The sequence below is a fragment of the Phycodurus eques genome, chromosome 3 (assembly GCF_024500275.1).
Source record: "Phycodurus eques isolate BA_2022a chromosome 3, UOR_Pequ_1.1, whole genome shotgun sequence".
In the NCBI taxonomy this organism is placed as follows: Eukaryota; Metazoa; Chordata; class Actinopteri; order Syngnathiformes; family Syngnathidae; genus Phycodurus; species Phycodurus eques.
In genome coordinates, this window is record NC_084527.1 from 1,134,922 (window position 1) to 1,149,212 (window position 14,291).

Here is a 14,291-nt window from a genome sequence, read left to right on the forward strand (position 1 = left end):
CCGCGACCCGTCGGTGTCTCGTCTCGGCGGCGCCGTGCAACGCTTTGGCGCTTGCCGCTCGGCTGCATCAAAACCTCACCCGCGGCATCAATAGGAAATGAAAGAAGCAAATCCCCCGCCGACCTCCTCCAGTCGGAATGCGCCATTTGGTACTGGCGCTTTCATCTGCCCACACTCCAAATTGACAATTCGCCGCACTGCACGTTCGCCAGCTGCGAGCGCACTGCCGACTGCCAACGACGACAGCCGGTGGCGAACAGACGGCACTCCACTCCATCTATATGTGTGTGTGTGTGTGTGAGTGTTTGCGTGCATGTGATGTGTCGTGTTGAGTGTCTGCGTGTGTGTGTGTTCATATATGTCTATGTATGCGAGTATGTCTGTGCGTGCGTGTGTGTGTTTGTGTGTTGTGTCAATATGTGAGTATATTTGTATGCGTGTGTCTGTGTGTGTTCAGGTGAATCAGCGTGTGTGCATATGTGTTTGTGCGCATGTTTGCTTTTGTGTATGTGTGCGTGCACGGATGTAGCACCTACCCGAGGTTTTCCCTCCTTGTACCGTCTCCCGTCATTTTGACATTTGTTGCATTACGAAGTAAACTTAATTTGATTGATTTTAATATCATTTATATTGGTACCCGACCGATATAAACGGCCGGCGGATTTAATCAGACAATTATTAGTAGCTCTTTTCAAATCTGCAAAAATAGGCCCTTATTCCCCACACGAACACATTGCAACATGAGACAAAGATAATGAGATTCAAACAAACATTCCCTCCCAAAATTGGCAAAATAAATCAATAAAAATCAGCCCATTTTTATCTCTGTTGTAAGGCTAAACAAATACAAAAGGATAAAGTATTGTAAAACATTCAAATGTTCTGCCTGCAATTCATGTCTTTAGGGACCAAAACATTAGTTGATTCATTCACTTTATATATTTTTTTAATTAATCGGCTGATTAATCAGTTATAGGAATTAATTGAGCCAAATATTGAAATCGGTTTGTTCTAAAAATATCCATATCGGTCGGGCCCTAATTTTTATTTTAATAAGCACATAGCAAATATGTGACAATGTAGCTAATGCTAAACTAGCATGTTATTGAATGGCATTTTTTATTTGAGTTGCAATTTATTTATCAAAGTGACATCTTCATGGCATTTCTATTGATTTATTTTTCCCTTTTATCGATTTGAATGGCGTTTTCTTAGATTTATTGTTGTTTTGTTTCATTGATTTAAATTGTATGATAATTTATTTTAGTGGCGAAACACCCCACGATTGTCCCATCGCAGGCGACGACAACAGCATTCTGAGGCTGTCCGCTCACAAAAACAAAACTCCAAAGACGGCGTCGCTACGGAAGCTTCTGGTGGATGTCGGAGCCGGAACGGAACGGACGCCCTTGTGTCACGTCACGGAAACATCTGCTCGTCCGTGGGCCGATACCCGTCCGTCTGCGCTCGCTCGCTCGTAGATCATCCGTGTTTCGACGTCTTACGCTCCGACGACGCCCAAATAAAACGTCTTTGAGGTTCTGTTTGATTTGCTGACTCAGCTGTATTTGAAATTGAATTGTTTGCTGAGTCAGCCTTTGTTTTTTTGTTTGACTGAGCAAAGGACGCTTCCCTCAGCAAGTCGACTGATCAAAGGGGATTTAGCAGGGGTGCATTAAAAAAAGCATATGTGAAGAGCGTAAAATGTAAGATGGGGCTGCAAGGAGAGTAAAAAATAATGGAGAGGGATGCGATGAGTAAAGGGTAAAAGGTAATGAAGGGGTTTAAAGAGAGTAAAAGTTAAGGGATGGGCTGCGAAGGTAGTAAAACGTCGCAATGGAAGGTAAGGAAGGGGTAAAAGGTAGAGCAGTGGGTGCAAAAAGAGGGTAAATGGTAGGGGGTGTGAAGAGCAGAAGGGTTTAAGACGGGAGGACGGGAATGTAAGAATGGGGGGTGCGAGGATGGTAAAAAAATAATGGAGAGGGTGTGAACAGAGGAGGATAAAAGGTTAAGGAGAGAAACGGTAGAGGTGAGAAGGCTAAATAGGTATGTAGCTAACGGGTGTGAAGAGAGAACAAAGAGTACAAGGGTTCAAGATGTGGTGCACGCAGGTGCTCATCAAGAACTACGGAGGCAGAGGGGTGAAAGGTCGGCGAGGACGGGAAGGGGGGTGCGCACACCTTTGTTTCCCCTCACTTGAAAATTGTGGCCACTCGACCGCATGCTGCGTCACCTCGTGTAAACAATAGGACTAACGATGCATTGATGCTCAGTCACAACAAAGTCTGATATTTGCTTCAGAGGACTTGATTGGCTCATTGACATTCTCGGGATGATGATGTCACCGGCCAACACAGCGTAATTATAACATGAATACATACACATACACTCAAAAAAACATGACTACACACACACACACACACACACACATATATATATATATATATATATATATATATATATATATATATATATAATATATATATATATATATATATATATATATATAATATATATATATATATATATATATATGAAGCACATAATAGTCATATCAAACAAATATGGAAGAATGTGTGTGTGTGTGTGTGTGTCAAGCAATGAGCTCACATTGCGCTTGTGGCCACTTGAGTCATGCAGCGTGTGTGCGTGTTTGTGTGTGTGTGTGTGTGTGTGTGTGTGCTTGGAGACAATGACGTTAAATCCAATGTGACAGCGTTCATATTTCAGTGCATGCAAGAAGAGAAATATGGAAAAATGTTATCTCGTAATACGCATTCATTGGCCACTTCATTAGGTACACCTGCAATCTGCCTTAGCACTGTTGTACTCAAGTTGCTATCTAGCTATGCTAAATTGTTTGCATTCCTGCTGTTAGCATTTTAGCATTTCAATTAAAATTGGAAGTACAACCTGAGGACAGGGTATGATGTCAAATTGTTAGCCTGCTATGCTAAGATGTTAGCATACCCACTGTTAGCATGTTAGCATTTCATCAGTTTTTATTTGACGTCGAACCTTAGTACAAGACAAGATGACAAATCCTTATCGGTCTGACGTCACTTTAGTACTCAGATTGTTATCTTGCTATACCAAGTTGTTACCATAATTACTGTTAGACTAAAAACTATTAGCATAACAAATGTGAGCATGTTAGTTATTTGATGAATTCTTAGAAGTGATACCCGACAATATGAAAAGATCCTAATCAATCTGCCGTTGCACCTTTTGACCTTGCTATATGTTGGCGTACCAGGTATTAGCATGTTAGCAGTTTTGCAGGTGCCTTTTAAACACTACCAGAAGCTAAATACAACTTACATAAGCTTGTATTCTGCGATTGGCTGGCAACCGGTTCAGGGTGTACCCCGCCTCCTGCCCGATGATAGCTGGGATAGGCTCCAGCGCGCCCGCGACGCACGTGTCCTGCCCGATGTGATTCATATTCATAACTACAAGCAGGTGCCTGTGGCAGACGAATGTTGGACATGATTGAAAAAAAATCTTTTTCGAGGCGGACTTTTCAAGAAAAAGTGGACATTGTAAGAATAAGGAGGGCCAACACCATTGCCAGCTGGACTGTGTCAACCCGGAAAATAATTTATTCCCCACTTCTAGAGCGGAACAACTATCGGGCTCTGAGGAACAAAACACAATGGATATAAGCATATCATATCTGGTGAGTACCATGGATTTTTTGTTGGTGTCGTTTTTGTCATGTTTATGTGTATATATATATATATCGATGGTGAATTGCTATATTGTGATGTGTTTGGAGTTGAAGTATTGGGAGACAAAAGTTTAGCTATGTTTCTTTTGTAATATTGATATTTATCCTCAAATACACAAAATGCCTGTGTCCCGCTGTAATGCCGTGCACTCTTATATTGCGTTTTTGTACAACATTTTTGGGACGTGATAGTGGTGCTATTAAGAGGTGGATTAGGACCCCACTGATGGCCCCCCCAAAGTTTCACTGAGTACACAACGACACGCCAAGATGTCAAATGTGCTCAAATCCACCTCAACGCTTTCTCTTCAGTTTGTTTTGTTGCTAAATGGTGTTAAACAATGTCTGCCATCTCATGGTGAACTGTTCTATTACATCTTAAAACTGCACGATTCATTTTTAAAAATTTGTTGAGTGGCCGCTCCGAGTGTGATCGTGGGCCACATGTGGCCCGGGGGCCGCCAGTTGTCTACCACCACTTTGCAAAATTATGAAAGCACGTTATTTCATTTGCCGCAGGATGATAAAAATAAAGGGGAAAATGCTTTTAGTGACTTCCCTTCTCTCGTGGGCGTCTTATCGTTGATGATATCGTCTCAGCACCTTCGGCAATGATTTATGACTCATAACTGATACTTTTATGTGACCGTCCGTTATTCACGTCTTTTCATGAGCCGCCACATCCTCAAAATGAAGAAAATCAAGACACTTAGCTTTTGCAAGCTAACTGGGATAATGGGATTAAACTGGTTCATTTAAGGCAAAAACCAAACAAAAAAACCTTTCATAATCAGGTTGCTATTTCGCTGCATTTTAGCAATCCTTACTAGAACTTTTACAAGACTGCATGGCAATATGTCCAACACTTATTAATGTGCTGTAGCAATTTGTATACTTAAGTTCCCATCTCGCTTTATGTTAGCATACCAACTCTTAGCATGTTAACGTTGGATCTCCATATAAATAGTACCCAACTGCAGGGCAATTTTTAAAACCCTTATCAATAGGCATTAGCATCTTTGCTACTCAGGTTGCTATATGTTAGCATACCAACTGTTAGCATGTTAGGATTTGATCCATTATCAATAGAAATAGTACTGAACCGCAGGGCAATGTGTCAAAATCGTTATCAGTCTGCATTAGCGCCTACCGTGCTCACTTTGCTATCTTGCTATGTAATAGCATGGCGACTGTTAGCATATTAGCATTTGATCCCTTCTTGTTTGAACCTATCTGACTGCAGGGTGAGATGTCACATCCTTAACAACCTGCTGTACCACTTTTTTTGTACGCGGGGTTTGGAAACACACGCACGCAAGTTGAGAAGATTGTGACGCGTGAGAAGGCCCGCCCCTCCGTCCACGAGGCGGCAGTGTTGCCGTCTCCGTCGACGACTCGACCGCGAGTCATTTTGATCCGAATCAACAGTCTGTGGTCCGAGCCTGCTCAAATCGCCGCTAAACCGACCTTGGCTGAACGAGGTGGACAACCGGCAGCGCCGTCAGTAAGTAAAATGAAAAGAAATCGAAGAAGTCCTCATCTGTGAGCAAGATACAAAAAGCAGCTTATTATTACAGTGTGTAAATAATGCCAGTGGCTAGCTCTCAATCTTCTATTTTATAGTCTACGCTCTCAACGGAGACAGCAACATTGCCGCCTAGCGGACGGAGGGACGAGCCTTCCCAAATGTGTGACTATGCCTGAAGTCATGAATTTTTTTTAAAAAACACGTGTAAATCGCAGCTATATTTGTGAAAATCATTTTGAGACAAATCTCTCCCCACACACAAAGTGAGTGAATGGCGCTGCCAGGACATCCTGACCAAAGTCAGATGGAAGCGTCCTTCTTGACATGTCATGGTTTGGCTTTTTCTTCTCGCCTCCGAGCACAAAAGGAGGTCGTGACTTCATTTTCAAAATTTGGGGACAAATCCGCTGGCGGGGGGTGTGTGTGTGTGCGTGTGTGTGTGTGCGTGAGCGCGCTCCTCCAAAGTGGACGTCTCTCGCCCCATTTCAAGGTAGACTGGTTGGCTAAATTTGGCAGGCGTAATTCATTCTGCAATGCGGCCGACATGTCCATTTCTCTTCTTCTTTTTCTTCTTGTTGCCGCTGGAGGCGGTGGTGGACGTCCTTCAGGCTTCCGTAGACGTCGCTTCGAAAAAGCTTAGCAGTTTAGCACTCTGTACAGGTAATATTAGACATATTAGATTGAATTTGCCCACAAAAATACTCATATGTGGACAAGAATGAATTCGAATGTAAGCACAAAATTCTCAAACGGGGCCATGAATTTGGGATAACGCGCTCAAAATACTCAATTCTGGCCACAAAATAGTCATCAAGCGAAAAGCCCAATTCCAATGAAGTTGGGATGTTTTGTAAAAATGTAAATAGCAAAATACGATTTGCAAATCCTTCTCAACATTGAATACACGAGAAGGACAAGCTATTTAGTGTTCAAATTGATCAACATGATTGTTTTTCTCATCTTGAAATTGTTCTCTGCAACACGTTCCCAAAAAGCAGCGACAGGGACAACAAAAGACGGGGAAAGTTGAGGAATGCCGAAAAGACACAGGTTCTCCGGAAACAGGCGAGAGTCATGATTGGCTATAAAGGGAGCGTCCGCGAAAGGCGCAGTTGTTGACGAGCGAGGATGGGGCGAGCGCGGTGGTTCACCACTTTGTCAACAACGGCGCAAGCAAATAGTCCCACGGTTGAAGAAGAAGGTTTCTCACCGTAACTCGAACCCTCCCGGCTGCCTCGCTACGTCCCTGCGCTCGGCTCCGCCTTCGGCCTCGACGCCACGAAAACCCAATTGGTGACACATTGCTCCAATGGAGACCCTAGATTGATTGAGGAGTGAGCAATGATGGAAGGATCGAGATGTTTTTTTTTTTTTTGGAGCTCTTGTTTGTAGAAGGATATTAGCGGGTTGAGAGGCGTAGAGTTCGCAGTCGCCCAGGTGGGTACACAGTAATTTAGGAGACATTAAAACATCTCTCGCTCTCTTTTTCGCGGGAGTTTTTCTTCTTGGAGCAAGTAAATGATGCACACCAAAAAGTCAAGGTTCCTTGAAGTTCGCCCACATCGACGTGACGCACGCATTTCGCTGACGGCTCTTTTTCAAGGACAAACACAGACCAACGCGAACAAAGAGATGCATTCATGGCTCTTGTATTCGATATCATGAATACAACAACTCTTTTGTTGTGGGTCCAAAAAAAAAAAAAGTGAAACTTCTTTTGTGGCCTTATTTTACCTTTGTATTCTAATAATAATAATATTGATAGACGGAAAGCGCTTGTATTGGATATTATTTCCTGTTGTTACATGAGAGGTCTGACGGAACCATAAAAATCGAGAACAAATATTTTCAATATGTAGAAAAAAAATTAGGATAAAACTTTTCCTGCCGGTCTTTTTGTTTTGAATTCTGTATTCTGTATTTTCTTTTGTTTTTACCTCTCGAGAGCTTTAAATCCCTCCTTTTGTTATGTTGCGGATCGAATGCACCCGTAAAAATCTTGATAAAATATAACCAAAATGTACAATTGTTTCAGGATGAAACCATTTTTTTTTTTTTTTCACCTTCATGTAAAGACCTATACTATAGTAGTACTACGACTATCATTTTCTATGATTAAGTTGTGGGCCAAATTCACCCGTAAAAATCTATAATTTTTTTCTAACATATATTTTAGGAAACGAACTTGTTCCGCTGGCCTTAATATTTCATTTGTTATCATTTTAGCATTTGCGCCATTGTGTTTGGCGAGCGCAAGCGGCCGTTGCGTCTTCATTAGCGGCTTTGGGATGAAAATGTACGACGAGGGCTCTTAATTGGGCCGCTAACGAAAGCAATACGCGCGCCCGGCCCCGCCACGCCGTTAATTGAGGCGCCGTTAGCCTCGCCGCCCGTTAGCCGCCGATGATGTCGGCTCCTTATTAAAAATGACAGCCGATTAATTAGGAGTCATTGAACTCATTGGAGGCAGAAAGGATGTCGTGCTCAATTCTTGAATAACATGTTTGCGTTTTACATTTGTTTATATATTGGTCCTCCAAATTTCTTTTGAGGACCATTCGTTAATGACCTCTTCCGATTGGTCGAGGAGGTCGTTAACAATCGGGTGCCGTTTGCGAAGCGGCTCCAGCTGCGAACGGCAGCAACATTTTGTCCCATTTAGCTGCGAACAATATTTCAAAAAAACTGGTGGAATTTTTGAGAGACACTTTGTTGATTTTTTTGCACATTTACAACAATATGTAATAAATGTGGACAAAAAGTGTCTCTCAAACATTCACAGCAGTTTAAAAAATATTCTTTTTGATCTAAAAACAATACAGCATCCCAATGACGCGCCCGGAAAGATTGGGAGTCACCGCGCGAGCGTTCCGGACCGCGTGCTGAACTTTTTTACATCGCGGCCCAGATGGAGCGCGGCGCGAGAGCGGCCGAGCTTCCCGCGTGCGTCCGTCCGTCCGTCCGTCCGTCCGTCCTGGCGGCGAAGGACGGCACACGCGCCGACGAGAGGACGAGCGAGCAGCCCGCAGGACGACGGACGCCTTCGTCGGCGCCTTACATCGCGTCAGCGAGCACAAAAAAGGACCAAAACAAAATGAGGTCTCGAAAAGAAGATCGTGGCATCCCTTTTGCACCAAATTGCACCTTAGGCCTTGAATGATGAGGAATGACGGAAGAGATTCAAAAACCGTCTTGATCGGACCTTTTGGAGACGAGACTTCTCGTGTCGTGCCCGAAAACACACAGGAAGTCCGCCATTTTGGTTTAAAGCAATCATTTTAGCTTGGCGCGGTTGCCCGCGCGGAACATTGAAATTAAAATTCAGCCCTGAAGCCACTTTGACGTAGCAACATGAAATTTGGTAGACACGTTGATCATGAGTAGAGCCACGAAAGAGTCTCAAGAAGCCACGCCCCAAAAGACACAGGAAGTCCGCCATTCTGGTTTGAAGCAAGCGTTTGGTAGCACCCATTGGATTTTTTTCAAAATGAAAATTGTTCCACTAAGCAAGCTGAAATTCGGTAGGCGTGTCGATGACAAGGAGCCCCACAAAACCATTTTGGTGAAGACGCAGGAAGCCTACCGTTTAGGTTTGACGTGAGCATTTTGTCTCCTTTTGCCCGTTTTGTGGGGTCCTTCAAAGATGAACTTGTCCAATTCGAACCACGTTTTTGACTTTTGTAAATAAGGTGCGGCTGCAGCATGACGGCGAAATTTGCCGATTGGCCCTGGGGGGCGCGGGCGGGCACGGGTCCGTTGGCTTCAATTCCGTTTGACAAGATGAAATAAGACCGTTTGTCTCCATCTTCCCTGCAGGCGAGAGCGCTCACTCGCTAATGCGTCCTTTGCACACTTCCCTCTCCCCCCTCTTCCTCTTCGTGAGCGTGAGAGCTTTTAGCGGCATAAACGCTGCAAAATGAAGAGCCGCCGGCCGCTTGTTAAGACAAAGCGCTCGCCGCCGCTGCCTCAAGTGTCAAAATGCGCACCGGCTGGAACATCGGCGCAACGACGGCGACGCTTTCATCGGAAGCAACGCGTTTGGCCTTTGGGACGTGATTCGCAGTCACGAGACGTGACGCCTTGTTTTTGGACACGATTCATTGTCGAGGAACGTCGTTTGTCGTGACTTGAAAAGTGGAAATGATGCATGGTCAGTGGACATTCTCCATAGCGTCTTCACTGGGCATCACGCGTAGTCAGTAGACATGAGGAATCGTTAGCTGGCAGCGGACACGTTGTAACCATTGTGACTAAATCATCGGGCGGGATTTATTGTCATTGGACATGATGCGCGGTGTCTCGATGACGAATCGGAGACGGACAAGAGGCACGGCCAGCGGACACGATTGCGTCATCACCGGGCACGATGTATTGTCGCCGGTGATGACGCAACGTCACGTGACGCGATTCGTCGGCGCTTTCGCGTCAAACTGGTGAAGACGCGCTGAATGTCGCTCCAACGGGCAGCGAAGGTGGCATCTTCTCGCTCGTCTCTGAAGTGGCGGACGGCTGCCGAACGCCTCAAAAGCAGAACGGGAAGAAAGCGAAGACAAACGCTGACGTGGAGCTTACGCCGTGAAGGGCACGATGACTACTTCTGTTACTGCGACTACAACCGCGATAACAACTGCCATTACTTACTACTACTATATAAGTGCAGTCCATTTACCATTTCCTACTACTACTACTACGACTGCTACAACTAGCAGTACTAGAAGCAAACGTACGACTACTTCTACTACTACCACCACTGCTACTTTTTTTTAAGCGACATGCAAACTGTGCGTACGAATATCTTCTCTCTGCTCTAATTAGGCACCATCTACATCCGGTAGAGCTCAGTGCTGCCCCCGCCCATGTTGTGGCACATTGTGGTACTACACCGAATGCGACTTGCCTGCATGATAACAATTTTAAAAAACAATTGCTTGAAAATCTCCAACATTGCGGCGAGCGCTGCAGCTCCAAAAGCCAAGTCAACGACATCTTGATTATACGAGTATGCTGTTGATTTATTAGCCGTCGCGCGTACTTATTAGCCCGTCACCGTTCCGCCGAGGACCTTGGGGGGGAATGCATAAATTCATCAGTCTCCGCCGCCGCCGATGCGGCGAGGCGTCGGCACGGAAGAGCGCCGTCGAGCCTGAGCGTCACGCCGAGTGCTTGATTGCAAAACCTTGCACATGGGCGAGCGGCGGCGGCCATTATCATTTGTCGGGGGGGCCGACAGGAAACAGAAAACACAGTGGTAGGATCGCAGCGGAGAAAACTGCTCTAATATCAGGATGCATTCAACATACACAAATAGAGTAGATATATATATATATATATATATATATATATATATATATTAAAACAGTCACATTTGGCTTCTTTATTATTTTTTTTTTTTAAAGTCCCCAAAATACTTGTCTTTCATTGGACGATTGCTTGTTCCTGTTGCCTCTCCCTGTCCTTTAGCTGTGACATTTCTAATATTGCATTGGACTAGATTTTTGGAAGCAACCCTTTCAAAAGAAGTATTTACTCGGCCCCAACCGATATGGAGTTTTTGAGGCTCATGCTGATTCTGATATTTGGCAAAATAATTCAGATCATATTGGCTGGCGAGCAGTTGAGGGCGTACCCCGCCTCTCGCCCGAAAATAGCTGGGATAGGCGCCGTGAGGAGAAGCGCTGCGGTAAATGGAAATTCCGATAATTGTATGTTTCTAGATGACTGCAATGACTTTTTGGGTATCGCCTTTGGTTTCTGCCGTGTCGTTGTGGGCGGCCGAGAAGGCACACCCGTGCAGTCTTCCCGCTGTCCAATCAGAATCTCGATGTGTCACACCTGTGAGGCGGATGTATCATCTCGGCAAAGGAGAAGTGCTCACCAAAGCAGATTCTCGGGAAACAATATTTGCGAGAAAAAGGCCTCTTGTGTATGTAGAAAAACGCGTGCGGCTCGTGGAAAAATACAAATTCTGCCTAGCAACAACACCACACGCATACGACCCAGAAAAATAAAAAGGTCGAAGGTCACCGTTGAAGTTGAAGGGCAGCCGACCGAAACAAACGTCGTCGTCTGGTAGGGGGAAAAAAAGAAAAAAAGAAAAATGATCACTCGACGTGCGATTCCTCGCTCGGCGCCGCATCGCCGCTCGCCTGTCGGCCGGCATCTTCGTCCACGTTTGTCATCCGGGGGGAAAAAAGAAGGAAAAAGCTGTGCTGGGGAGGCGCAGCGCGATGGCGCGCGCCAACAGAATCCAAATCTGCAAAAATCTGTCAATCAGCGGGAAACGGAACCCATCGGCGCATTTTTGCGGTCAGGAACGTCCGAACAACAGCAAGCCATTAACGTTCGCAAATATGGATCCCTTCAATTATCGTCAAATTACACATTTATTCAAATGATATTAGAACTTGATTGTATGACTTTATTCTCATAATACTATGATTTTATTCTAATACAATGACAAATGTTATTGTCACAGTATTACCAAATATGTTCCAATAATGCGATTTTCTCATATTATGACATTATTCTTTTATTATTATTTGATTGTCATGATAGTACAGCTTTATACTGACAGTGATATGAAATGTATTCTCCAAATATTACGAAATGCGTTTTCATAATATGAAGAATGTTTTCTCATATTACAATTTAGAAATACTTAAAATACTATGAAATGCACATGCATAATATGATGGCATTATTCTCATATTATTATGGTTTTATTTTTTTATTGTGAGAACAAAATTCATAATGTTATGATTTTATTCTTGTAACGTATTTTTTCTTCTAATACCGCTCAATGTTTTCATAATATTATGACTGTATTCTCATAATGTCATGAAATGTATTCCTATAAGTTTACAATTGTTTTTTCATTCTATTCCAGTATTCTCCTCATATTATAAAATGAAAGAATATTACCCCTTTTATGATATTATACAACATTATAATTGTATTCTCAGAATCTTCTGACTTCCTGACTATATTCCCATAACATTGACACTTGGAAAACGTCCGAATCTCGGTCGGACTTGAAAGTAGGATCGTATTACGTCGAAGCAACATCGCAAACAAACGACGATGCTATTTATCGACGTTGCTATGGCGACGGTTCACCCTCAACAAGCCAACGTGTCCGCCTCCTCCGTGTTTGACGCCTCGCAGCCGAATCAGGATTTGGCGCCGGCTGCCCTTTTTGAACGAACGGTAATGCGGGTCGCGCTCAGAGAGTCCGGCGGCTTGTTCTCGCGCTTATCGGGTCCATCTGCTCATTCCGCCGAGGAATAACGCAAGCGGCCTCCGCGGTGATTGCGTTTGCACCTCGGGAACGCCGACGTTCTCCCGCCGCTAATATTCACACACGCCGTCCTCCTATGTTACCAATATTGTGTCATATTCCATTTGACTCTGCTTTATTATTCGGCATAACTTTTCATTTTGTTCGGCAAATATAATAATAACAATAATAACAGTCGTTTTACAAATTTGAATATGTTTTATTAAAATAAAACTCGTTGTTTTAAAAAAACAACTTAAAAAAAAAAGCAACTAAAAAAAATAGTGGTTTATCAATTTCAAAATGCGAGGAAGTCATAACAAATATTTGTTCATTTTATTATTCATGTCAAGAATTTTACTTGAGTAAAACATTTTCAAACATGAACTATACAAAAAGTGATGTATTAAATGTGTTACTTGAAATAAACTGATTCGGAAAGATTCTGTATTACATGTATTAATTTAAATAACTACATAATAATAATAATAATAACAATAATGACCTCCAAATAACATTTGACTCATGATGCAAACTCCACACAGGCGGGGCCGAGATTTGAACCCGCAACCTCACAACTGTGAGGCAGCTGTGCCACCCGGTCCGTCGCCGTGCCGCCCCCTTTAAGACATTATTTCTAATTATATGTTAAATGAATGAAAGTATTTCAAATTAAATTAAAAAAAATACCTTCCATGTATTAACGTCAATAAATTAAATACAAAAAGTTGTATTCAATGTATTTTAATTCAATTGAAATAAAACACGACAATGGCTTCATTAAAATGTGTGTTTTTGTAATTTGACTGCGACGCTTGTCCGATGTTTTTTTGCCCCGATTGTCACATCGCGTAAAAAACACAAAAGCTCACCCGCGCCGGGAGAGACGAGCAGAAGCCATCTCGAGCTAATCATAAGGCGCCTACTCAACTTCTTTCTTCCGGCAGCGGCGAGTCATTAAGCCCGTGGCGACCCACGGTAACCCACGGCAACCCACGGCCGCGCGCGCGCCGCACGCCGCCTTCCCGCTTAGGAAGGCGGCCCGAGCGAAACACGCGACACGAAAACACCCCGCGATTAGCGGAACGTTAGCGGTTGCAAACATGCTGCCGCGTTCTCACTTGGCACAGAGGGGAAACGTTAGTTTGCTTCGGGGTCACTGACCCCAAAAGGGGCGAATAGATGCCCAAAGGAATTTGGCTGAACCCGCACCAGAGACTTAAGGTCGCAAGGTTGTTGTTAGCTTCCTTTTAAGAGCCTTTTTTTTGGTTTTCTTTTAGCACACATCAAGACAATCGGACTCTTTTTGTCCCGATTTTGCCCCTCCCCGACCAAGGACGACAAATGCCAGACTATCTTTTAGCTTACAACATGATCCTGTCATCTGAGGTGCGTCGAGAGTAAATTTGTCCTGATAATCGGGTCCGAAACCGTTCTTAAGTCTTAAACGTGTTCAATACTTGTGACCAAAAATCTTCACGCAAATTCGACACACCACAGAGAAGAGTAATGTTAACGAGGCTGCCAAATGGGAATGAGTAAAACAAATCGCTAAATGTATCAAATCAGGTCGGAAACCTCTCAGCTCTCCGACGCTGCGGGCGCGTCGAACGGATGCGCCAAAAGGAGTCCAGCGTAGTGACGGGGGGATGGTTTAGAGCGCGTAAAATCACGTTAGGAGGCGCAACTTCAAAATCATAAAAATAACCCTCATCGTCGGCGACATAACGTCACGGCGGTGGGAGTTCGACGGTCGC